Source organism: Dromiciops gliroides, chromosome 2 (assembly GCF_019393635.1).
Source record: "Dromiciops gliroides isolate mDroGli1 chromosome 2, mDroGli1.pri, whole genome shotgun sequence".
NCBI classification, from domain to species: domain Eukaryota; kingdom Metazoa; phylum Chordata; class Mammalia; order Microbiotheria; family Microbiotheriidae; genus Dromiciops; species Dromiciops gliroides.
The window spans coordinates 645396427-645408010 of NC_057862.1; the positions used below are offsets into that span (position 1 = coordinate 645396427).

At 39.1% G+C, this 11584-nt stretch overlaps 1 pseudogene; it reads right to left on the reverse strand.

Annotated features, from left to right (window-relative positions):
- LOC122739464 overlaps nucleotides 1-10343 on the reverse strand; it is a 79955-nt pseudogene extending 69612 nt beyond the window's left edge.
- Between the last annotated feature and the right edge of the window lie 1241 nt (nucleotides 10344-11584).

Below are 11584 nucleotides of genomic sequence, written 5' to 3' on the forward strand. Positions count from 1 at the left end.
CATTTCTTCAGTCTCTGTAGTCCCTTTTCTTTCTGTCCTTAGGTGAAAGAGTATTATCAGATGAGGCTTTAACATTGTTTTTAGAGTGAGGGAACTCAGAATCCTGGCCACAGTTTGTGGTCTCTGAAGAGGGGCACTAAGTAGCCCTAAACCAAACCCTGACCCTACCAATCCACCAATCAGTCAATGAACTGAGACAAAGCTAAGATTCAGAACTCCATTTCCTTCCACCCTTTGCACTCCCTGTCTTTCATGCCTGGAAGACACTTCCTCCCTTTTCCCCATTAAACTACAGATTCCCACTTCTAGAATCTCCAAACATCAGCTTCAATGCTTAATCATTTTAGCCAAAATCTTTAACCAAAATTACAGCCTGAGGACCAAATCTGACATTTCATCATTTTTTTTTACAGCCATCTAGCCATATAAAATGGGTCTTACAATTTAAATTTTTTTACAGCCATCTAGCAGAATAAAATGGGTTTTAAATGGAGTTTTATTGTTTTTTAAAATACATTCCTAGTTAGTGGATCATACAAAAACAAACAGTGAGCCATATTTGGCCCCTAGGCTCTGCCTACTCCTGCACTACCACTATCTACTAGTCTCACCATGATTACTCATATCACAAAGCATCCTGGCAGCGTGATATAATGATGTAATGGAATGTTACAATTCATATTCCCTAACCCACACCCCTATTTGTCTATCCCAAATTGGGCTTTAATTGGGCCAAATTCTCTACCTCGTTTGTACTTTAGAGGAAGCCCTCGTGCCTAGAGAAGGAGATTATATTTTCCACGCTCAACATATGCTGTTGTTGTTTGGTCATTCAGTCGTTTCCAACTGTTTATGAGCTCATGGACCTAGCTGTCCATGGGGTTTTCTTGGCAAAGATACTAGAGTGGTTTGCTCTTCTCTTCTCCATTGGATCCTGTTGTCAGGAAATCAGAGGTAAAGTGACAAGTCCAGAGACACACAAGTTAGGAAGTGTCTGAGGCTGGATTTGAACTCAGATCTTCCTGACTCCAGGTCCAGTGCTCTATCCACTGAGCCACCAGTTGCCTCTAACATATGCTGGACACATTATCATACCACATGGCGAAGGTTACATATTAGGAATGTCCACACTCAGGCTAATAAAAGATTCTCGTAACACAAGTGAAGACAGCCCCTGGGGGGTGGGGGTGGGTTGAAGACATAAAATGGTATTTTAAGGACTAATTTACTCTCTCCCCCACTAGCTCTGTGGCTTTGGAGCCAGTGACTGTTTGTTTTGGGTTTTGTTTTTTGTTTTTTGCAGAGCAATGAGAGTTAAGTAACTTGCCCAGGGTCACACAGCTAGTAAATGTCAAGTGTCTGAGGCCAGATTTGAACTCAGGTCCTCCTGGATCCAGGGCTGGTGCTTTATCCACTGCACCATCCAGCTGCCCCGGAGCCAGTGACTGGATCTCTCCAGGTGCCAAGTTTCCTCTTCTATATCATGAGAAAGTCACTTAAATGACCTCTAAGGTCGTCATGCCCTCTGGCTCTAAGGGTTTTTAATTCTAGTATAAATGCTTGGGTGTTTTATGTTCTGTCTCACCTGTCCCCAGGAACAAATGTTAAATCCTGTGTTTGGTGTTCTAAGTCCTTCGTAACTTACCTCACCAACATTGCAGTCTTCTTATACCTTACTTAGACTTTATATGTTACTCTCCCCCTAATGCTCTTCTATTCAGTGACCCTAACCTCCTGGCTGTTCCATGAACAAGATGCTCCAATTCTTGGCTGTGGCCATGATCTCTGACAGTCCCTAATGCCTGGAATGCTCTGCTCCCTCATTTCTATTATCTGACTTTCCTGGCTTCCTTTAAGTTCCAACTAAAATCCCACCTTTTATTTTTTTAATCATAAAAGTATTTTGTTATTTTCCAGTTACATATAAAGATAGTTTTCAACATTTGTTTTTAGGATTTTGAGTTCCAAATTTTTCTCCACTCCCCCCCCTCCAAGACAGAAGGCAATATGATGTAGATTATATATGTACAATCACATTAAACCTATTTCTGCATTAGTCATGTTGTGAAAGAAAAATCAGAACAAAAGGGAAAAACCTCAAAAAAGAAGAAAAAAAGCAGAAACATTATGGTTCAATCTTCATTCAGATCCAACAGTTCTTTTTTCTGAATGTGGAGAACATTTTCCATCATGAGTCCTTGGGAATTGTTTTGGATCATTGTATTGCTGAGAAGAGCTAAGTCTATCACAGTTGATCATATTACAATGTTGCTGTTACTGTGTACAATGTTCTCCTGGCTCTGCTCACTTCACTCAGCATCAGTTTTTCTGAAATCTTCCTCCTCATTTCTTATAGTACAATAGTCCATTACATTCATATACCACAACTTGTTCAGCCATTCCCCAATTGATGGGCATTCCCTCGATTTCTAATTCTTTGCCACCATGAAGAGAGCTACTACAAATATTTTTGTGCATGTGGGTCCTTTTCCCTTTTCTATGATCTCTTGGGGATACAGACCTAAAGTGGTATTACTCGGTCAAAGGTTATGTACAGTCCCATAGCCCTTTGGGCATAGTTCCAAATTGCTCTCTAGAATGGTTGGATCAGTTCACAACTCCACCAACAATGCATTAGTGTTCCAATTCATCCACAGCTTCTCCAACATTTATTATTTTCCTTTTTTGTCACATTAGTCAATCTGATAGGTGTGAGGTGGTACTTCAGAGTAGTTTTAATGTGCATTTCTCTAACCAATAGTGAAAATTCCTCCTTCTAAAGGAAGCCTTTCCCAACCCCACTTAATTCTAGTGCTTCCCACTGCTAAATATTTCTTATTAATCCTTTATATAGCTTGTTTGTACATATTTGCTTGCTTGTTGTCTCATTAGATTGTGAACTCCTTTAGGATAGATACTACCTTTTCCTGCTTTTTGTATCTTATGCTGTCCAGAGCATAGCACAGTGTTGTTCAGGCATTTCAGTCATCACTGATACTTTGAGATCCCATTTGGGGTTTTCTTGGCAAAGATACTAGAGTGGTTTGCCATTTCCTCCTCCAGCTCATTTGACATATAAAGAAACTGAGGCAAACATGGTTAAATTACTTGCCTAGGGTCACACAGCTAGCGTGTATCTGGTTCTTCTTCCTGGCTTCAGGCCTGGTATCAATCCACTGTGCCACCTAGTTGCCCTCATAGTATGGCACCTGGCATGTAATAGTCATTTAATAAATGTTTATTGACTGATTAGAAGACAATTACGATCATTGCTAGGCTTGGAGCTTACAGTAGTCCTAACTTGTGGTTCTGGCTCTCAATCACCATTGGTCCTTAAAAAAATATTTGATCTTTTTCTCCACATTTCAGTTTAGTTAGACTTTTGGACCTGAAAGGGATCTAACAGGACTTCTTGTACAACTACCTCGTTTGACAGATAAGGAAACTGAGGTTGATAGAGAGAGCATGACTTGCACAAAGTAGTAAGTGAGTTGAGATTTGAACCCATATCTTCTTCCTAACCTCAAGTCCAGTGCTCTATGTAAAATGCCACTCTCCTCCCCCTTTCCTCCTTTTTCTCTAGTGTCCACAAAAAATGGGGCAATGAGGGTTAATTGACTTGCCCAGGATCACACAGCTAGTAAGTGTCAAGTGTCTGGGGCTGGATTTGAACTCAGGCCCTCCTGAATCCAGGGCCAGTGCTCTATCCACTGTGCCACCTAGCTGCCCCCTAGTGTTATCCCTTTTACCTTCAACTGAAGGAGCACACCATCCATGCCAATACCATCCCCTAGTGTTCGCCTAATGATTCTGGTACCATGGCATTGGAAAGCACTGGAAGGAAGGAGGAAATATAAAAGAATGTAGTTACCAACACGACCCCCCTTAATGTAACCCAAGTTGGGGATGAGAGATTTTAAGGTCAAGAGTAAAAGCCAAGAGAGACCTTATTTTCAACTGGCAAGGCTACTGGTAGATATCCCAGGGACCATTTTATTCAACTGTCATCAGCCCATGTGACTTCACAGTTAAGATACTCAGCTTTGAGTTTTAAAGTTGACACTGAATGCTGGGCACATCTGAAATTCTGGGATTGTCCATTCAGGTGGATTTTCTTTTTGTGGTTCTTGTGGGAGATCTTACTACTGCCCAGGCATTTACAGTGAAAGCCCTGCCTCTGCATTTCTCCTGGCATTTTTTCATGGATATATCTGAATGTTTCTTGGTCCACTTTTAGCCATGCACAGTCTCTTTGCTTGGGGTGTCCTTGGTGCCAACTGGATGCACTTCAATCAGCACACAATTGAAATTACCAAGCATTGTGTCAAGTAAGCACTGGGGATACAAATGACAAAAATCATTAATTGATTGTACTTTTTTCAGTTAAAAAAAACTAAGTGATTAATGCTTGGGTGAAAGAAAATTGTAAAAAGGATAGTGGATTATACTGTGGTAAAAAAAAAAACACAAGTTTTAGCTTAATCACATGCTACTGAAGCGGCTTTTGAAGGACTGCCTTTTTGGGGAGGAGACCACGAGGAATGGCCGTGCACGTGCTGCTGTTCTGCTGTTCCCCGGAGAGCTGGCCAAGCACACCATGTCCGAGGGCACCAACTTCTGGGACAGCAGTTTAAAAACTGAGGGTGGACTGGAAGTTCAGTCTCTCTCGATCTGGCGTTTCAGCTTAGCCCTGACAGTGCACGCTTTTGGTGTTCGGTGCTGGTTCTCGGCCTGGCAGGCAGTTCGGGATTCGGTGAGTTTTATAAAAGAATATAGACTAAGCTTAGATCTAAGATTATTCATTTGTATTTCTATTTTCCTATTTCCCTAATTGGTATCACCTTTTTGTTATCTAATTAATTCCCAAACAATAAAAGCTAATCCCTCACTGATTAAAGCTCAGAGGTTTCTTTTTCTTAGTGGTCTGGGAGATATATAAGGGAAAAGTTAAAGGGGGAGTTTAATGCTTGTATATCCAATTTTAAATCTCATAATACATCAGATAATGGACAATAAAGATACTGTATATCAACATATGAATAATGTAATACTCAGAGGCGACTAGTTTTAAATTCCTATAGCAACAAGAGGCAGGAAATTAAATAGTTGAATTTGTAATGAAATAACCTGGAAAAAGAAGAATCATATACAAATGTAAAAGAGAAATGTATTTCCTTATAGTCTAAAAATTCAACTTCCTTTATTCCAAAACTGCCCTCACCCAGAAAATGCCTCATTTTAATTTGGTTTCTTAGATTTTCTTTGTAATGGCAACATATGACACTACAACTATTTTTTTTCTTTGTGTGGTGGCTTCATGCCCAGGCATGCCCAGCAAACCAACTCTTCCTTTCATCTTGACGAAGTGGGAATTCTGTGGAGAATCTGGAAATTCTCCCTATCTTGGTTTCTTGTAGCACTGGCTTGTGTTCTTACAGCCAGAACTATATCCTTCTCTTTAATCTTTAAAAGGATGGTCAGCTGGTGTTTGATAAATTAAAGATCCCAACTATTGAAACAAGAACTTAATATTTGACAAAAACTTCTGGGAAAATTGGGACGTAGTCTGGCAGTAAATAAGTATAGACCAACATCTCACCAAATACCAAGACAGGTCAAAATGAATGCATTAAAGGAACATAGAAGAAATTACCTGTAAGATCTACGGATGGGGCAGCTAGATGGCGCAGTGGATAGAGCACCGGCCCTGGAGTCAGGAGTACCTGAGTTCAAATCTGGCCTCAGACACTTAACACTTACTAGCTGTGTGACCCTGGGCAAGTCACTTAACCCCAATTGCCTCACTAAAAAAAAAAAAAAAAGATTTATGGATAAGGGAAGAATTCATGACCAAATAGGAGATAGAGAGATTCACAGAAGGGAAAATGGACAATTTCTATTATATAAAATTAACTTTTGTGACACAAATATAATGCTGATACCTACATCTCTAAGTATGTACACTTTCACCTCTAACCCTATATCAGGAAGAGCAAAAACAAAGAAAACTATAGACCAATTTCCCTAATGATTATTAATGCAAAAATTTTAAATAAAATGCTAGCAAGAAGATTACAGCAATATGTCACAAGGATCACACACCGTAATGAGGTGGAATTTATGCCAGGGATTCAGGGCTGGTTCAATATTAGGAAAATATAAGCATAATTTACCATATTGATAATAAGACCAACAAAAATTATTTGATTATCTCAATAGATACAGAAAAAGCTTTTGACAAAATACTATACTCATTCTTATTAAAACACTAGAAAGTATAGGAATAAATGGAGCTTTCCTTAAAATTATTAGCCATATCCATCTAAAACCATCAGCAAACATCTGTAATGGGGGAAAGCTAGAAGCCTTCCCGATTAGATCAGGAGTGAAGCAAAGATGCCTATTATCACTACTATTGTTCAATATTATATTGGAAATGCTAGCTATAGCAATGAGAAGAAAAAGAAATTGAAGGAACTAGAATCAGTAGTGAGGAACAAAAATACCACTCTTAGCAGATGATGTGATGGTATACTTGGAGAATCCTAGAGAATCAAGTAAAAAGCTATTATTGACAACTTTAGCAAAGTTGTAGGATATAAAATAAACCCACAAAACCATCAAAACTGTGATGAGTAAAATTAAATGTGGTCACCTTATTTCTGTCCCAAGTTTGGGGAAAATTAGCTGGGGTTTCTAATATATTTGCTACTTATAAATTATAAGCTTTAGCACCAGGTTTGGGCAGTAAGCATTTGTTAAAGCATACCAAGTATTAGTAAAAAGAGAACATCTGGTTCAGAAAGTTAAGAAGCCTATCTAGCCACCACCTTGGAGTCTCAGGCCAAAAAGAGCAAGTTCCTGTGCCAGTGGGAGTGGAAGCTACCTCTGGGTCCAGACAGGAGGAAGCCCCTACAGACCACTCCAAGCTAATTGGCTAGCATCACCCAAATCCATTGGTTCACTGGATTTGAGGGCAGTCCATGAGCAGAACATGCTGAGGTCAGAGGACCCATCGCCTGAGGGTCAGGCTCTAAGGTAGGTGTGGTTTCAATCAAGTCAAATTCGAGTGAGTCAATCACCAAAATCAATCCAATCAATCTTAATATAATCCCTTCAAACAGGGAGGCCTCTGGGTATTCTAAAACCCATTATTTTCTCACAAACCCCACCCTGTGCAAAGTTACAGGATACAAAATAAACCCACATAAATTATCAGCATTTCTACATATTACCAAAAAAATCCAGCAGCAAGAAATAGAAAGAGAAATTCCATTTAAAATAATTGTAGACAATATAAAATACTTGGGAGTCTACCTGCTAAGAGAAACCCAGGAATTATATGAACACAATTACAAAACAGTTTTCACACAAATAAAGTCAGATCTGAATTATTGGAAAAATAGTAATTAATTGCTCATGGGTAAGCTGAGTCAATGTAAAAAAAAATGACAATTCTACCTAAATTAATTTACTTAGTGCCATAGCAATCACACTATCAGAAATTATTTTATAGAGCTAGAGAAAAATAATCAAATACATCTGGAAAAACAAAAAGGTCAGGAATATCTCAAGCTGTAATATACTCAAACTGTAATATAAAGTGGCAATCATTAAAATAATCTCATATTGGCTAAAAAATAGAGTGGTCATGTTTGGAATAGATTCAGTATATAATACACAGTAGGAAATGACCTTAGTAATCTTGCCTTTAATAAACACAAAGATTCAGACTTTTGGGACAAAAATTCTCTATTTGACAAAAACTGCAGGGAAAACTGGAAAACAGTTTGGCACAGGCCCTGGAGTCAGGAAGACCCAAGTTAAAATTCAGCCTCAGATGGGGCAGCTAGGTGGTGCAGTGGATAAAGCACCAGCCCTGGAGTCAGGAGGACTTGAGTCCAAATCTGGCTTCAGACACTTGACACTTACTAGCTGTGTGACCCTTGCCAAATCATTTAACCCGTTGACCTCTGTGATATCACTAGTATGTCTATAACTCAAAGAAAAATGAAAAGGGTCTATGTAGAAAAATACTTATAGCAGCATTTTGTAGTGGCAAAGAATTAGAAATTATGGGGATGCCCGTCAATTGAGACTAGATGAGCAAGTTATAGTGCATGAAGGTGATAATACTATTTGTTTTAATGTAATAAAGATTTTAATTTATAGTTTTGGGTTCCAATTTTTAATCCTTTCCTTCCTCCCACTCCCTTCTCCCTGAGGCAGCAAATAATCAGATATGGGTTATACATGTACGATTATGTAAAATATTACCATGTTTTTCTTGATAATACTATTTTAAAAAATTAACTAAATTTGTTTTTAAAATAAAAAAGCATTTCTCATAAAAGCATTATATTCCACACAGTACTCTAAAGGGATGCTAGGGACACATAGATTTTGATATTCTCTCTCTTCTGTTCCACTACTCTAAAAATTGCAGTGACCAAAAAGCAAGTTATCAGTTGCAGAAAGGATTTTTTTTTTACTGCCAATATGAACAAAAGTTAAATACACCCTCTCTGCTGCTGTTTCAGTATTTCACTTTCAATTTACACTCTCCCTCCCCTTATACTCTCTTTCCCCCTCCCCCCAGGCATTTGTAAGGAACTAACAAAATATATTTGGTGAACACCAAAGATTTCACTAAACTTTTTTTTTGGTGGGGGGTGAGGCAATTGGGGTTAAGTAACTTGCTCAGGGCCACACAGCTAGTAAGTGTCAAGTGTCTGAAGCCAAATTTGAACTCAGGTCCTCCTGACTCCAGGGCCAGTGTTCTATCCCTTGTGCCACCTAGCTGCCCTGATTTCACTATACTTCCAATGCAAAACATTTATTTCAGCAGAGAAATGTTGGCTCTTTAAAACAGAAGCAGATTAAAAAAATATTCAGGACTCCTGTTTTTCACAAGTCTTAAAAAATTTTCAGAATACTGATTTATATCATAAAAAAGAAAAAAATATCTTGCATTAGCATCCTTCAACATTTGCATAGGAGTTCATTGTTTTGCAGTAAGTACTGTGTATTTTCATCTGGGCCTGTGTTCCTGTATTGATAATAATTTGATCCTTGGATCTTTCCAAAGGTTCATCAGTTTTGTTTGAAGCTCCGGGTTTATGAGGTATTTGTTTGATTCATTGTTTGCCTTTGTCAATAATAGATCAGGCAAATCTTTGAGAATGGTTGTAGAAATGGGTCATCCAAGATCATTATATCCAGAACCACTTGTAAATTCATGGTATTCAACCTGTACGTCATAAGCTATCTGCCATTTGGAGGGACTTCATGTATGTATTGCTGAGGCCCCTGTCATATCAGCACTAAAATCAACTATGCTATTATAACAATCACTTGATTTTCCTCTTCCATCATAAGCCACAAGTTGTCCTTCTTGTGGTGGTGGTGGTAGAGGAAGAAGAAGATCTCTGCCACCACATCCAGGAGGAGGTGGTGAGAATCCTATACATGTGCTCATGTCATAATCTCTTCTAGATGAGAGCATGGGATGACCCACCATTACCTGGGGTCATTCTATCAAAGACTACTCTTGCCTGCATGGGAAATCCTACAGGGCATCCTCATAGATCATTGTGAAACCATCATGGTAAGAAATTCATCATAGATGGGGCAGGTAGGTGGCACAGTGGATAAAGCACCAGCCCTGGATTCAGGAGGACCTGAGTTCAAATCCGGCCTCAGACACTTGACACTTATTAGCTGTGTGACCCTGGGCAAGTCACTTAACCCTCACTGCCCTGCAAAAAAAAAAAAAGAAAAAAAAAGAAATTCATCATAGAAATTGGGATTGAAGGGTTGTACATGTCCTTCAATCACAGACTCAGATATAAAATCCAATATGATCTTTATGTACTCTACAATCCTATCAGACTTTCCATCCATAAAAATAACTTTTTCAGTGTGAAATAAGGACAGCACTCCTGGAAATGCTAGATTATTATCTAAATATTCTCTGGAAGTTCTTTGATTTTAGTGCTTTTGATCCCAATAATTCCTCCTTCTAGACTCTGGTGAATCAATAGTCTTGTAGTCAGTGTTGCTTCTTTTACAATACTGGTAATTTAGGCATTCCACAGCATCATGAGACTCCAACAGGAGCTGGTTGGCAGCAGTGGGTAATGGCAACTACAGATCAAGGTAAGTATGATTTTCTTCAGAATTTCTCCAATTGCTTCAATATCTGCATTTATAGCTAATATGTGCTTGGCGCCACTTTTGTCTGGGACTGAAACAATGACATTGTTGTCTATGTAAACGGCTTTAATATTTTTGGCTCTTTCCCCAATTGCTGCTCTAGAATTCTTGCTTCTAACAAACCTCATAGTTCCATCATCTCATCAGGGCCAGATGGAGACACAAACCAGTAGGGAGTTGAAGACACTCTAGGACATAGAGGGAGACAAATGTATATCTATACATCTACATGAAACAGTTCAACCAGACAGAAAAACCTCCCTGTGAAATAGCAGGAGAAAAGGCAGAAACCTCCAGGCTCACTTGGTTCCTGGAGGAAAAGTCATTGACTCCACTGTCTTCCCACTGGATATGTCTCCCACCTTCTCTCATTTCTCCAAATGCCCATCATCAATGTGTTGAACATTAACCAGACAACAAGGATTAGTGGATGCTAGATTTCTGTATATAAAAGGTGGCTAAACAATAGCAATGAAACACCTGATAGCAGAAAAGAGAGTTTGTGGATATAAGAAGACAGCCCTAAGGTATTAAAGTCACAATAGAGACTGCTTTTGGTCCCTCCCTTTCAGGAGGAAAAAAGAGGTAAGGCAAAGCTCCAGATGCATGGGGCACTTAGTGGCAATTGTTCCTGTTCCCACCACATGGGTAGTGAATGTATTGAAGGAGAGAACTCACTAATTATCACTCTTATTTCACAAAGGATCAAGGGATCTTAGAGTCAGAAGCCCTGGCGTTGAATACCTGTTCTATCATTTTTTTAGCCCAGTCATCCTGGGCAAGTGGCTTGACTCCCTGGGCCTCAGTTTCCTCATCTGTCAAACAAGGGGTTCAAATGGACTAGACAATATCTGAGGCCTTCCAATTTAAAAAATCCCTCCATCCTTGTATTTGGTGCATGTTTTCTTGGGAGTCAGTCCTTTCTGACAAAGTGTAAGATCTAGTATTTCCAGCAGGTGGTGCACAGAGATACAAATGAATTTCTCCTCAAATTGAGCGCAGCCTTTTAAGCCTTGAAAGCATGCAGTGTTATCAACACAGTCTACTATAGTGGTATGAAACCCAAATAGGAACGGGGGCCACTGAACTGTACATAAAGATCCCCACGGACTACATTGCTTTTTTAGAAAACCATATATTAACATTACCTATGTTCTATTATATTTTTTAAAAATTATTTTGTTAAATATTTCCCAATTACATTTTAATCTGTCCAGGTGTTTGGGAATGTTGCAGACAGCCATGTGAGATCTGGTCCTATGTTTGAGATCTTTTGTCTACTATACTTTGGAGGTCCTGGCTTTGTCAAACCAAACGCTGTCAAACCAAGGAGCCCTTGACTCCAAGACAGGGTGTCTACTGCAGTAGG